This window comes from Bos taurus, chromosome 19, assembly GCF_002263795.3.
Source record: "Bos taurus isolate L1 Dominette 01449 registration number 42190680 breed Hereford chromosome 19, ARS-UCD2.0, whole genome shotgun sequence".
Lineage (NCBI taxonomy): Eukaryota > Metazoa > Chordata > Mammalia > Artiodactyla > Bovidae > Bos > Bos taurus.
Window position 1 is genome coordinate 56,726,647 of NC_037346.1, and position 12,476 is coordinate 56,739,122.

The 12,476-nt window shown below is 47.5% G+C and overlaps 1 protein-coding gene across 1 annotated transcript in view; it reads right to left on the reverse strand.

Annotated features, from left to right (window-relative positions):
- RAB37 (RAB37, member RAS oncogene family) overlaps positions 1-12,476 on the reverse strand; it is a 67,781-nt gene that overhangs the window by 54,515 nt on the left and 790 nt on the right. The window lies entirely within an intron of this gene.

A 12,476-nucleotide genomic window follows, 5' to 3' on the forward strand; every position in this document is an offset into this window, starting at 1 on the left:
TTACTTTCAGGTGTGATTTAGTTATATATATATATTCTTTTTCAGGTTCTTTATCATTATAGATTATTCTGACTCTTTGTGACTCCATGGACTGTAGCCCACCAGGCTCCTTCTCTGTCCATGGAATTCTCCAGGCAAGAATAGTGGAGTGGGTTGCCATTTCCTTCCCCAGGGGATCTTCCTGACCCAGGGATTGAACCTGGGTCTCCTGCATTGCAGGTAGATTCTTTACAGTCTGAGCCACCAGGGAAGCCTTTATGGATTATTACAAGATATTGAATATAGTTCCCTGCGCTGTATGGTAGGACCTGTTTATCTTTCGCAGTTGTGTTTTTATGGAGGCAAATCCCCAGGGGTTATCGTTGCTTCTGGGTCCCAGTGAAGAGGACTCATTGCACCAGGCCTACTTTTCAATGGTGTCCGGGTAGCCCCGAGGTTGGGCTTCTGTCTTTTTCTTTCTTTTTGTGGCTGTACCACGTGGCATGTGGGATCTTAACTCCCCAAGCAGAGGTCACCCCATGTGGTGGGAGCACAGAGTCTTACTTAACCACTGGACCACCAGGGAAGCCCCAGGGTTCTGTCTGTTTCTTACTTCTTTGCGGGGTGGCCTTGCACAATCACAGAATGTCTCCTGGGGTCTGTTCATCCCTCTGCCAGATGGTTTTTAACCAAAGGGCCACAGGCCCTCTAGCCTGTGATCTCAGAGCGGCCGAAGTGACCTTCTGGTTCCCAGTGTGTGATAGCTTGGGCCTCGCTGACGTCTGTCCAGCCAACCCCAGCTCTCTCTGAGAGGTCCCCCAGGAGCTGCTGCACAGGCCCAGTGGAAGGCTCCTTCAAGGCTTTTTATTTCTTTAAAAAGCTGGCCCTGGGGAGAAATAGGGCTCACCTCCCGGCCACTTTGCCCAGAGCGTAAGGTCACCTTTCTCTGGCTCCTCACAGCTCATCTGAAGCCAGGCATGGGGTGAGGCCAAAAGAAAGGAGGGCACATCCAGAGAACAGCTCAGGACTACTGCAGAGACCTAGGCTCGGACCCTGCAGGCGGCCCTATTTGACAGCAGCAATGGTTACGGATGTTGTGGGTCTCAGCACAAAATAACAATATGGGGCTCCTTGTACAAAAATTGAGTCTCGAGATGGGGAGAGTATTAAACCAATACTAAACCAGCAGAGTATTGAGCCCATCATAGGGCCCTTCCAGGTGTGGGGCTGGTGTGATGGCCCAGGTGGCATGCCCGTGAAGCTGGCCTCATTTGGCTCACTTTTCACCTGTTTTGTGAATCCATAGGCTGTTCACAGCTTACCCCGCCGCACCTCCTCCCCCCTGAAAAATCCAGGCTTCTTCACACCACCTGACTCTGACTCCAAAATGAGAAGGAAGAGCTTCCCTCCATTCCAGCCTGAGCGTCACCTCCTGCATCCTCATCCCCTGCCTCCCCCTGCCCCCGCACCCCTCTATCAGCCTCCTTCCTGGAAGGTTGGAAGTTGGGTCATCCTCCTCCATTGGAAAACCTACTCCCACCCCCAGGGTGAGGTCTGGCTCCACAGCCCCAATAAACCAGTCCCTTTAGAGGGTGACGTCAGTTCATTTCCTGAGTCTGGTCATTAAGAAACTGAGCTGGACTATTTAGTCTTCAGCAACAGCAAGGATGAGACACAACTAGCCCAGTTAGGTGGGAGAGTGACAAGTTCAGCTCATTTCTTTTTCAGTCCCTTCTTGCTAAAACACTGAAAAGCTCCTGTGGTCCAGCTGGGATTACCATAGGGGCATCTGTCGTTGCTTGACGAGCCCACAGCTAACGTCACCCCCACTCTCCCGGGAAAATGCTCTCTTCCACCCTCCATCCCTAGGGCTTGGGTGGGACTGACCCCACCTCATGGGTGACATCGACCCATCTCAGCCCAATGAGCGTTAGCTCTAGGACTTTTCACTTATTTACTTTTGCCTGCACTGTCTTCGTTGTTTTTGCATGGGCTTTCTCTAGTTGCAGCCAGCAGGGGCTGCACTTCATTGCGGTGCCCGGGCTTCTCACTGTAACAAGTGGCTTCTCTTGTTGCCGAGCACAGGCTCCAGGCTCCCGCGCTGGCTCAGGAGTTGCTCGCGGGCTTCCGTAGTTGTGGCTCGTGGACTCTGGAGTGAGTGCTCCATGGTTTGGCTCCAGGCTTAGTTGCTCTGCAGCATCTGAACTTCTGGACCAGGGGCTGGACCCACGTGCCCCGCACTGGCAGGCGGATTCCTAACCACTGAGCCACCAGGGAAGTCCAGGGCCTTGGCACTTCTGAGTTTGGATGTTTTTTTGACTTGGATCTTTAGAGATGCTGACGGAGGGGCACCAGTTTTGCTTCTCTGAGTCTGACTCTGCCGTGCTTGGATCATGCATCTTTGCTCTGGGCACATCTCGGAAGAAACCACCTCCTTTCTTGGATATTGGACTTGAAGAGATTCCTGTCTTGGGTGCCTGAAGCCATTCTGAGCTTCACAGGTGGGCTCGTTCCTGGAGCTGTGGATATTACAGCCCCTCAGATGAGTCACTGAATCAGGACCCCAAACTTGGCACCCCGAGATTGCCACAAGCATTTGACCTGGTCCTCTGATTTTCCCATCATGTGAGACGAGAGGTCCCCAAATTCAGGATGTCTTCATGGGCACCAATATCAGTGTGTCCATGTTGGGCTGAAGTCAGATATGGCCTGAGTCTTCTAAGCCAGCCCGCTGAGCCACCCAGCCTGCCTGACTCAGCTCCTTGGGGTGGGGAATGGATCTTGTTCCTGGGCTCTCGGGCACAAGTGGCACACAGCAAATGTTCGCTGAATCGATTCTCAAGATTCTTAATCAAGCATATCCAGTTTCAAGGGGGGCATGTGGAATGGGACAGTGGTGGGGTATAAGGAAATGACCCCAATCCCCTTTTGTCTCTTTCTTGGTCTCACCCTTAAAACCCAGATCCCTAAGGCCCTGACGTGAGCCCTGAGCAGGACGGAGGCAGAGCTGTGGTCCACACCTGTGAGTGTCATGGGGATGATGAAGACTCCTGAAGAGGAAGCATCCCGCACCCCCGCCCTGGCCACCTTCCTCTCTCCCCACAACCAGCTCCAGTGCAGGGCATGCTCCAGCTCAGAGGCACGTGGTCCCTAAGGGGGTGCAGGAAACTGGGTATCTGGGGAGAATAGAGTGCCTGCCTGGCCTAGGTAACAGTTAAACACAGCCGAGGGAGGGAGAGATCAGAGAGGAGAGGACCCGAGGGTAGAAAGGGCCGAGGGAGCTGTAGATTGAGGCCATCCTTTCAGCCAGCAAACCGCATCATCCTGACATCGTTCAGCATCTGAGTTCTCCAAGTCTCCCTCTCTTTTATCTTCCCTGAATTTCATGCTTAGCAAACCATCCCCTGATTATAAGATGGCTTGACATCCAGGACAATACATCAGTTTCGTGAGTTTGATTAACACAAGCCTGCCTGGAGAGATGGATCCATTGGGTTTTTTTGTTTGTGTGTGTGCATGTTTTGGCTTTTATTTTTAATGCTTTTTTTTTTTTTTTTTTTTGAGATGGACCCACTCTTGACTGAGTGAGCAAAACTGGGTCTCTGATCCTACAGAGCTGGGGCCATACACGGGGGACCCTGTCAGCACCCGAAAGTGATGACAATCTTTGATCCCCTCGGTGGAGTCCTTTGCCCTCTGCTGAATCCATCCATTTGCATTTCCAGCTTGCTGGGGTTTGAATCTAGGCTTTGCTACTGATTAGCTGTGTGACCTTAGGCAAGTTCCTTAATGTCTCTGTGCTTCAGTTTCCTCATCTGTAAAATGAGATTAAAATAGGTTTGTTTAGGGTTGAAGGCTGTTAAGAGCTTAGCACAGGGCCTGGTTCATCTGTGCTTTGTAAGGCTCTGCTGTTGCTGTTTGAATTTCCGTAATGCCTACCTGCTGTGACCTTGAACAAGTAACTTTTTTTTTCATCTGGCTTTTGTTTCCTTATTTATCACATGGAACTAATAATACAACCTACTGGAAAAAGCGTGGGGCAAAGTAAAGTGTCATAGAATGTATTATAAGTTTTTTTTTTTTTTTAACTACCATGTTCCACAAATGAACCGGGGATTTATGTTTATCATTTATAATGAACAATTATTAGTCTCACGGGGTCCCTCTGGACTATACGCTGTCAGCTACAGACTGGCCCTTGCCATGCCTGCTTGCCGTCTACCTCCACAAAGATGAAATCAAGAGCTGCTGCAGCTGCTGAACTTTAACATCCCCTGAAGGAGTTCAGGGTGGAGAGAAGGAATGAGGCACTCTGTGCTCTGCGAAAACTGGCTAGACAGGTCTTCAGATATTATCAGAAGCCGATTTTATGAGCCCAATTCTTATATGTCCTCATATCCAGAAAAGCACTAAAATCCTTCATCGTGATGACTGTTCCTCGTGACTAGTGAAGGCCTCATGAGACTAGTAGAAACCTTTTGGAAAAATATGTGCTTGATTTCATGTGTTCCCCCTTTGCCAACAAAGGCCCATATTGTCAAAGCTACTGTTTTTCCAGTAGTCATGTATGGATGTGACATAAAGAAGGCTGAGCGCCGAAGAATTGATGCTTTCGAAATGTGGTGTCAGAGAAGACAGCAAGGAGATCAAACCAGTCAATCCTAAAGGAAATCAATCCTGAATATTCTTTGCAAGGACTGATGCTGAAGCCGAAGCTGCTTTGGTCACCTGATTCAAAGAGTCGACTCATTGGAAAAGACCCTGATGCTGGGAAATATTGAGGACAAGCGGAGAAGGGGGCGATAGAGGATAAGATGTTTGGGTGGCATCACCAACTTAATGGGCACGAGTTTGAAGACAGTAAAGGACTGGGAAGCCTGGCATGCTGCAGTCCATGGGATTGCAAAGAGTCAGACATGACTGAGTGACTGAACAGTCGCTTCCCCAAAAATCACATATACACTGACCTTTCCTCTCCTGCCTCTTTGGAGCAGCTTCTCAGAGCTATCTGAGGTGCTGTCTCCTGGGTGGAGTCCTCATTTTGTCCCCAATAAACTTAACTCGTAACAGTCATGTTGTGCTTTTTAAGTTGACAGTGCAGATGATTTTAATACTTAGTTCCTAGCCTAGTGAAACCTGAGAAGGGGACCAGAGAGGAGGGAAGAACGTGCGTAAAGAGGAGCTTTGGTACCGCTCCCCACAGAAGAGGGGGGTACCTCAGGGGCTGCAGGAGGCTCTGAGTCTGTACCAGCAGCTTCACTCCCTCCCAGAGGTTAAGAGGCTTCTCTGTGTGAAGCTGGGAGAGGCTGGAAGAAGTTGGTGCCAGTTCCTGACTGTCCCCTGAGGGTGTTGCTCTGATACAGGGCAGAGCTGCTTTTTAAAAAGCAGAGTTGCTGTTAGTGATGAGGTTGCAAATTCAAATGGCAGAGGGAGGAGGAGGGGAAAGGTTTGCTTTGCCTTTGAGAGGCAATAAAAGATAAGAACAAAAAATAAGAACGCCTCGTCACTGGTCCTGCCCGAGCCTTGTGAGTGTGTGTGTAGGGTGGGTGTTTCTGCCGGTGGTAACTGGGGGTAGGTAGACGGCTAGAAAGCCAAAGGAAACATGAACGTAAGCAGAACTTGGTTCAAGACACAGAAAACATATCTACGGGGCTTACATAAGCACCAGTTATCAAAAAGATACCTTTATGTTAATGGGTAAACATTGCTAAAAGCAGAAATGCAAATAAGAAGGGAGGGCGTAGACTTTGGCATCAAGGTCAGGGAAACAAGGATCATTTGCTTGGGGAAGTCTGAGCTCTGCTTGTTTCAACAGTTACATTATTTTCATGGCATCACTTAGGGGCTTCCCAGGTGGCCCAGTGGGTAAAGAATCCGCCTGCAATGCAGGAGATGCAGGGGACACAGGTTCGATTCCAGGGTCAGGAAGATCCCCTGCAGGAGGTCATGGCAACCCACTCCAGTATTCTTGCCCAGAGAATCCCATGGACAGAGGAGTCTGGCAGGTTACAGTCCATAGGGTTGCAAAGAGTCAGATACAACTGAAGGGACTGAGCAAGCAGCATTCAGGACCTCGATAATGTCATGAGTGACACAAGGTCTGGAAGTCCTTGACAGACAGGGGTTAAGGTGTCCAGATCTGTTGTTTGCTGCTGTCTTGGAGCTCTCTTAGCTGTCCCCCAGAAAGCTTCCTCTCCTGGCAGATGGGAGGGTGGTCCAGGGCTGTTCTAGTTGGGGAGGTGCATTACCTGAGCTCTCTGCCAGGTAGCAAAGAAGCTGTGATCTCCATCCTGCTTGCAATCTCCGGGCATTGTTCCTCTTGTCTGGGAGGAGGCTGGAAACAAGGAGCATTCTGGGAGACACTTAGAGCCACTTCACGTGTCTAGTTCCACAATCCTCTACCCTGCTGCTCACCTCTGGCTGTTTACTTTCAGCAAAGCTGGATTTCCTGCCCTGAAGATGAAGGGCAGTCCTTTCCCAGAGCAGCTCACGAGAGGATCACTAGCAGAGCAACACTAGTGAGTTTCAGATGTTTCCTCACAAACAGTGCCAGGAACTCTAAATTAGAGGGGAGAAGTGTTTGGAGTGGGAAGCCTGAGACTTTGGAAAATGACTTGGAGAGGTTGGGCAGAGTCATGATCATTTCCTGCTAAGCTTATCCAGGAGAACCAGCCAGCATCCCTCCCCAAGCCAGCTGGCTGGGCTGGGATCTGGGTGGGACTGACAGATTAGCCCAAGGAGTCCCAGATGGTCAGAGATTGTTAATGATGTAACACACACATCATTTGTTTATTGGAAGGTCTCCAGAGTGAGCAAGAGAGGAAAACAAGCAAATGGAAATATTCTACAAGGAGCGGAACAGCTGATCTTTCTAGGCTTTCTTGTTTGTTTCCGAGCTGAGACTGGAAATCAGTCAAGAGCTGGACCTAGTCTTCTTGCGCTTTCGTTTTTTTATATATTTTTTTCTTTTGCGTTTTCCTTTTCCATCTCTTCCTCCCTTCTCTTCCTTCTCCTTTCCCCTCTCTTTTCTTAAAACCACTTTATTGAGATGAGGAACTTTAAAAGTGAAATCTCTTCACCTACAGGGCATGGATTTTTCTGTGAAATCAGATTCTTTGACCACCAATTTGTGTTTCACTAACTTTGTTTGATGGGAAAAAAATGTCCCCAAGGGATAAGGAATGGTTAGAAGGAGACAGATTAGCTGGTATGGTTTTTTTTGCTGATTGATTTGTCTTCCTCTGATAAAATTTTCTGATAGGGAAGGAAAATACCACTGAACCCAGACTGCTGTCTAGGGTGAATGGGTGGCGGCCTGTGGGAGGGAGGCTGGCTGGTGTATAGAGCTCTGCCTTTCTTAGATATTAATTCTCAAGCAGAGGCCATGAGCGAGACGCCGCACATTGAGATTAGAAGTGACCATTTCTTTCTGAGTTACCTCCCTGTTCTCTTCCCAGACCTTTACTGGGGCACCTCTGAGGCTCTTCTAGCAATCTGTGCGCACGTTTCACAGGCCAGGGGCTCACTGAAGGTGGGGACTAGTTGTGGCGCGTGTGTGCCTGTGTGTGTGTGCCTGTGTGTGTGCATCCTTTATCACGCGCGTCATAGTTTCTTACCCTTTGGAAACGATCCATAAATGTTTGCTGAATGACTAGATGAGGCACGTGGACTGCTGAGGGAGATGAACGTACAAGAGGGATGTGAAAGTTCAGCCGAGAGAGGAGGGAGAAGAGGAGAGGTGACCTGCTTCCGTGTCCCACTCACGAAGGAGAGGTGTCGGGGGCAGAGTTAGAAGGAATGGGGATCCTGTAGGACAGGGACCTTTTGATTTTATTTCCCTAGTAATTCCATTTTCCCCCGATGAGGACCAGCCCTGCATGAATGGATGGACAGTCTATGTCTTTATGCCCCCCTTCCCCCTCCCCGGTTGCTGGTTTTGCTGAGGTGCTATAGAGGAGACTGACTTTAGCGTGTTAAATATTTGCTCCTCTTGAAACAAAACTGGCTTGCGGGTGTTCATCGTAGCACTGGGGATGGCGAGTTAGGAAGCGAGCTCTTGAACTGAAGTCTCTTTGTCCTGATTCACCAGCATCTGGGGCAAAAGCTGCCCCCTACTCTTTCCCCAGACTTCACAGTCAGGCCCTGGCACAGCAAGAACCCAGCGTGGAGGGTTTCTGAGCCCCTAACTCACATTGCTGCCTTTGGTGGCTCCTGAGATTGTACTGGTAGCAAGAGAGGGCTGAGAGTTCTCTGATGGAAAGGGCAGCAGGGTTGTTTACATGTTTTAAATTATTTAGCTGCATCAAGTATTCAGATTTGTGAGAACAACAGCAACTCTATTTAAAATCTCCAAGCATATGATGGATGAACTCTGCTTCCAGGCAGTTCCCAGCTTCCAGCCCAGACTCAAGGAATATTCTGAGAGTTTCTCAGGCTCATTTGGTTCAGCCTTCACCTCTTGGGATGAGTTGAGTGCGGGGGCCATCCAAGGCTGATGATCCTTGGCGAATGTGTTTCAGATAAGTGAATTTTAATGAGAGGTCTCATTGCATCCGTTAGGGAAATTAAAATGGAGGACTTCAGGCTTCAGAAGCAGGGGAGCAGGCCTCTGACCCACCTGGACATACTACCTAGATTCCTGGCCTGCCTGCGGGCACAGCAAGTCAGGTGACACTTTAGATAAGAAAGGGAGTGAGTCTTGGAATCTCTTAAGTCCCTGAGGACCTGGCCAGAACTCCCCCACTTCTCCCCCTATCTAAGAAGTCTTATGACTCGCCAGGTGAAATAAACAGCATTGTAAAAGTTAAAGTTAAACCAGAGATGCATTTTTGCATACAAACTGATGATGAGATCAGTTTGGGATCTGGGATTATAAACAAGAGCCCCCCAAACTGCAGTTTGATGTCTTACCCATGGGCTGGACGCAGCACCTGGGTGCTGTGCGTGCTAAGTCGCTTCAGTCGTGTCCAGCTCTTTGTGACCCCGTGGACTGTAGCCCGCCAGGCTCCTCTGTCCACGGGGTTCTCCAGGCAAGAGTACTGGAGTGGGTTTCCATGCCCTCCTCCAGGGACCCGGGGATGGAATCCGCATCTCTTATGTCTCCCGCATTGGCAGGCAGGTTCATCCACCTGGGAAGCCCCTTTCCCAGCTGGGATTCCAGGTTGCTGTCAGTGAGGGACTTGCCAGTGCTGTTCACGTCTGATTGAAGACTGTGGGCCTGATTTGGTGATGAATAGACTGTTACCTTTGTCTGTTGTTTCTATTTCTTTTCTTTTAATGACAGCATATTGAAATTAAGTCAAATAACGCTCTATTAAATATTGGAATGGTTTATGTGTGTGTAACAAGCAGTTTCTTTTGTTAACAAATCCTTCAAACCTAAAAGTGAAAGTAAAACTTTTGGTGAAACAGTGCCCCATACCTCACCTCCCAGAGAAAAGAGATGCTCGCCTTAGGAAATCAGGATTGCGATATTCACACAGAAGTCAGGAGCTTTGTGTAGGTGGCTGTGGGAGCTCAGTCCCTTGGGATCATGTCTGTTAAATGTGTGTGTGTGTGTTTCTGTGTATGAGGCTGCTGCTTTTCTCATGAAGCTTCATCATGTTAGGTGAGACCCAACGTGACACCTACTGAAGTTGTTCTGGACCTCAAGATGGGTGTCCTAATAACAACCATTTATTGAATGTTTCTTATACACCTGATAAATAAATAAAGATATTACATTATGTTATCTAACATTTTCACTCAAAAAAAAAAAAAAAAAAACCTTCAGCAAGCCAGGTATGATTATCCCTGTTTTATAGATAAGAAAAATAAGGCTCACAGATGTCTTTCAGAATCAAATCAAGGTCCGGTCTGATTCCAAGTCTGGGGTTTCTTTCCACCAAACAGCAGTATCTTTTCTCTGGCAGGTTTCTAGGACTATCCTACATAAAATTTAGCAGCTCTGTCAAAACATTAAATAATACTGCACCCTCTGAAAAGGTGACCTCTGGGGAGGAGGACAGGGGCAGTGTGTGGGAAAAATGTTGGGGGTGGTTTCTGGGAAGCTGGTAAGGTTCTTTTTGTTTTTAATTTGTTTTTTGGCTGCATCGCATGACATGTGAAATCTTAGCTCCCTGCCGAGGGATTGAACGCGTGCCCCTGCAATGGAAGTGCAGACTCCTTTTTCTTAAAACTTATTTATTTCTTTTTGACTGTGCCAGGTCTTCGCTGCTGTGCAGGCTTTTCTCCTGTTGCTGTGAGTGGGGGCTACTCTCTAGTTGCGGTGTTCAGGCTTCTCACGCGGTGGCTTCTCCTGCTAGAGCACAGGCTCTGTGGTGTATGGGCTGCACTCGCTGTGGTGTGTGGGCTCGGTAGTTGTGGCTGGAGGGCTCTAGAGCACAGGCTTAGTGGTTGCGGTGCACAGGCTTAGTTAGTCCAAGGCATGTGGGATTTTCCTGGATCAGGGATCAAACCCTTGTCTCCTGCCCTGGCAGGCAGATTCCCTACTCCTGAGCCACCAGGGAAACCAGGAAGTGCAGATTCTTAACCACTGGATCTCCAAGGAAGTCCCAGTAATGTTCTATCTTCATTTTGGTAGTGGTTGCACAGAAGTGCTCACCCATCAGGGTACAGACATATGATTTGAGCTTTTCTTGTATGTGTTATTCTTCAATAAAATGTTTATTTAAAAAGAATCCTCCATAGCAATTAATGTTGGAAGGGAGCCCTCCCTCCTACGGTCAATTTGTTATAATGAACCAAGAGGAATTCCTCGGACTCTGTTACATAGTCAAGTTTAAAATAATACAAGTATGTTGATACCCTGTCCCTTTACAAAAAGGTTTCTAAGTGGATCACAATAAAAAGTCATGTACAATAATGAAATGATACTAGGAGGAGGTGACCAGTATTATAGGAAAAGGAAAATTGCTACCCACATATGTTACCCTGTTTGCTATCACAGAAGGTTGGCTTCTACCCTCAAGATGCTCACAACCAAGTTGAAGATACTGAGCATTTACTAGTGGTAAGTACACACCTCTCTTCAAATGTATTAGAACTTGTAGGAATAGGCTCCCTTCCAATTTGGTAATCAATAAACCCAAAGGAAGTGAACGTTCTCATGGGCTATAGCCTAGATTTCCTGTGTGGGTAACTGAGGTGGGAAAGACCATACGTGATCAATAATTTGGAAACTTGGATCACCAAGTCTTAAAGCTTTTTAAATGGATATTTATATCTTTATAGGAGGGTTTAAACGTGGAGAGACCCATATATCTAGTCACTAGGATGCTTTTGTAATTGATTTGTAATTATGTTCCCTTTTGTTTGCTTGCATTTTTGACTGAGGCTAGATTCACCACCTCTAAGAACACAGACCTTATTCTAGTTTATTTCAAACAGTGGTGGTTTTTAAACTTCCTGACTCGGGAAGTTAAGCATTTTTCTTCTTCTCTATACCCTAGAGGTTCAGGGGCCTAAAGGGAGAAGTCACTGGGCTCATCAAAACTATAGGCCCTCTTCTCTTTGTAGTTGGCTTTCTACAATTTGGTCAGAAATAGCCAGTGTGGCACCGGCAGTTTCTGAAAGTTTAATGTGCATGTTTATTTTCTAGAGATCATGTTAAAATACATATTCAGATTCAGCAGGTCTGGGGTGGAGCCTGAGATGTCACATTTCTAACAAGCTCTAAGGTAACGTCAATGCTGCAGGTCCGTGAACTACACTTATAGAGAGAAAAGAATATTAGACTTTGAATCATAATTCCTGGCTTTTAGCACTTTTTCATTCATTACCTTGTTTTCTTGGACAAGTCACTTTACCGCTCCAGGTTTGCGTTTCCTCAAATATCAACTGTAGGCGTGCATGGATGCTAGTAGTTTCAGTCGTGTTTAACTCTGTGTGACCCTAAGGACTGTAGCCCACCAGGCTCCTGTCCACGGGATTCTCCAGGCAAGAATACTGGAGTGGGTTGCCATGCCCTCTTCCAGGGGATCTTCCTGACCCAGGGATCAAACCCGAATCTCTTATGTTTCCTGCATTGGCAGGTGGGTTCTTTACCACGAACACCACCTGGGAAGGCCAACAAATGTATAGTAGGGGACAAAAGTGGACGAGATTACTTCAAAGCTTACATTCATGGAATTTTCAGAGTGATACCTTGAGTAAAAAAAATCTCCATGTATAGGACTATGTACTGCCTTTCAGGGACTAATAGATAAACTGGTGTTAACAAAGCAGGAAATAAAAGGGCTGAACGAAGAAGGCAGAGAAAGAGATGAGGAGCAATGGTGACTTCTTATGGCAAAATACATATTCTGCTTATGTACAGTGATTTAAACAAATATTTATTTATTTGGCTGCATCGGGTCTTAGTTGGGGATGCAGGGAACTTTAGTTACAGCTTGTGGGATCTAGTTCCCTGACCAGGGATCGAAGCCAGGCCCCCTGCATTGGAAGTGTAGAGTATTAGCCACTGGACCACCAGGGAAGTCCTGACTGATGGGTTTGAA